Raw genomic sequence first — 3,331 nt, 5'->3', positions numbered from 1 at the left:
AAACTTCTTACCTGGGAATATTGAAGACTCATGTTAAAAGGAACCACCAGCTTTCATATGTTCTCATGTTCTGAGCAAGGAACTTAAACGTTAGCTTTCTTACATGGCACATATTGCACTTTGACTTTCTTCTCCAACACTTTGTTTTTTCATTATTTAAACCAAATTGAACATGTTTCATTATTTATTTGAGGCTAAATTGATTTTATTTATGTATTATATTAAGTTAAAATAAGTGTTCATTCAGTATTATTGTAATTGTCATTATTACAAATAAAAATAAAATGTAATTTTAATTTTTTATTATCGGCTGATTAATCGGTATCTGCTTTTTTTGGTCCTCCAATAATCGGTATCGGTATCGGCGTTGAAAAATCATAATCGGTCGACCTCTACTAGATAGGCATTTTCAAGTCTTGGCATTGATTTTTATGCCGATTTAAGTCAAAACTGTAACAAAAATAAAAAGCAACTCCAGTGTATATTTAGCCTTGGGTTTTAGGTTATTGTACTGCTGAAAGGTGAATTTGTCTCCCAGTGTCTGTTGGAAAGCAGATTGAACCATGTTTTCCTCTAAGATTTTGCCCTGTGCTTAGCTAATATGTTTATTTTAATCTCCCCCAAACACTCCCTAGTCCTTGCCGATGACAAGCATACCCATAACATGATGCAGCCATCACCATGCTTGAAAATATGAAGAGTGGTACTCAGTGATGTGTTGGATTTGCCCCAAACATAAAGTTTGTATTCAGGACATGAAGTGAATTTCTTTGCCACATTTTTTGCAGTTTTACTTTAGTGCCTTATTGTAAACATGTTTTGGAATAGTTTTATTCTGTACAGCCTTACTTCTCTTCACTCTGTCATTATTGTTAGTATTGTGGAGTAACTACAATGCTGTTGATCCATCCTCAGTTTTCTTATTACAACCATTAAACGCTGTAACTGTTTTAATGTCGCCATTGGCCTCATGGTGAAATCCCTGAGCGGTTTCCTTTCTCTCCGGCAACTGAGTTAGGAAGGACGCTTTTATCTTTGTAGTGACTGGGTGTATTGCTACAACATCCAAAGTGTAATAAATAACTTCACCATGTTCAAAGGGATATTCAATGTCTGCTTTTTTATATTTTTACCCATCTACCAATAATACTGTAGGTGCCCTTTGCGAGGCATTGGAAAACCTCCCTGGTCTTTGTGGTTGAGTCTGTGTTTGAAATTCCCTGCTTGACTGAGGGACCTTACAGATTATTGTATGTGTGGGGTACAGAGATTAAGTAATCATTCAACAGTCATGTTAAACACAATTTGTTAAGCACATTTTAGTCCTGAATTTATTTAGGCTTGCCATAATTGACTGAAGCTTTTCATTTTTTATTAATTTGTAAAACTCTCTAAAAACAATTCCACTTTGACATTAAATTCAGGCTGTAACACAACAAAATGTTGAAAAAGTCAAAAGGTGTGAATACTTCCTGAAGGCACTTGAAAAGAACGCCACAGTCTCAAAAAAAAGAGTAATAATCCACTCATCATCAATCAAAAAACATTTAAGATTAGGTTATGTAAATGATCAGCAGTTCACCCTAGTCTAGTCACCTGTCCAAATACAAGATACTTGTAACTATATGTCTCATATGTAAATTAAAATGTAATATTCTGTCACTACAAATGTTTCCCAATCTAATCCAAGTGGTAAAGCTGTGGAAATAATGAATTACCTCATTAGTTTATGGTTTATTAGGCATACTCTTGTTTTCAAAACAGTGAATGAAGAGAAGCAGAGGCAGAATCAGATGGGGATCCCCCCTCACACTACTACCATCACCACCATAAGGTCCTCAAACATCCCCTTGCAACTTCATCACTTTTAACGGACTGCAGTTCCACTCAGAGGCAAGCGCGGAAGCTGAAGTGTTATGACAAATGTGTAGATGGAGGATGACTCAGCAGATGAAGAGCAGTCTCTGAAAGTATGCCTACTTTCAACATTGATCAGATAGGGAATTTTTTAGCAAAGATTGGACTATATTCCATCTCATTCACAAACACTTTGGCTATTACATGACTATTACTGATTTGTACAATTTCTACTTGTTTTTATACATACATCTGAATTATATATGACATACAGTAATTTATGAATGGTAACTGTGTAATAGGCATCCAAAACTTTTATACTTTTTTGTAATATATGAGACAAGAATTGTGTGAGCATTTGGGCAGTAACACAATGCCACCTACTGGAATTAACATATTTGGCTGCTGAGAACTTGCTGTTTTCAGGGGTTTAAAATGCTCTATGGGGTTACACTATTTAAACATAATAAACCATTTATAAAGGCATTTACAAAAACATTGCACACCATTTAGGGTTAGGGTGAGGTAAGCGTTAGGATCAGGGGGGAAAGTAGATTTAATTTCTTATTGTATTTTTGTCCCCTATGATGAAATCGGGGAGGAGACTGGATCTGTCTCCGTTATCATGTTCATTTGTATGTTTGTTCGGTGGTCACATGCAATATCTCAGACAGCACTGGTGTCTTGCCATAGAGATACGGGATTTACAAAATTATACTGGTTAGCCAGATGGTGGCACCATAACAACAGATTGAAAATGCTAACTTTAAAAGGTCACACCCATCACCCCGTTTGACCTAGTCATGAAATTTAGTACATAGGTCCCTCTCCTCACAAGGAACAAATTTGCCCCAGGGACCCATAAGGTCTGCCATGATATATTTAGCATTTTGTGAAAAATACTTAAAACGCTACTCTTCTGGCACCGAATGACCGATCTGCATGAAACTTGATATGTGGCATCTATGGACAAAACTCTCAACACAATACTTTCCAGACTAGTACCTAAAACATGGCCTCTATTGTCCAAAAAACATTCACATGAACGTGGTCTGGCACATAAATGCAAATAAATCAGTCAAGGATATTCATATTGGAACACAATTTGGTACACATGTTGCAAACACAGTCAAGACTCAACATATGCAAGAACATACATATCGCCCATACGGTGGGCACATGTTAATATCTCTTGATCTGTTTGACTTGGAGTGATGAAATTTGGCACACATGCTCAAGGATATGAGTCTCGCTAACCCACGTGATATCGCAGACACCACTGGCCCGATTTTGACTACTGGCGTCTTGCCATAGAGATCCAGTATTTACTTAATTATACTGATTAGCACAAGCAATAGCGAATTTCCATGGAGGCTGCTAGCTAAATATGCTGACGAGCACAAATGAAAATAAACAAATTGCAATCACAGGCAATCCAGCTCATAAAGTTTATTTATATATATATATATATATA

The sequence above is a fragment of the Salvelinus namaycush genome, chromosome 18, assembly GCF_016432855.1.
Source record: "Salvelinus namaycush isolate Seneca chromosome 18, SaNama_1.0, whole genome shotgun sequence".
NCBI lineage: Eukaryota > Metazoa > Chordata > Actinopteri > Salmoniformes > Salmonidae > Salvelinus > Salvelinus namaycush.
The sequence above is the reverse complement of the archived record's forward strand: the minus strand, read 5'-3'. Positions refer to the sequence as shown.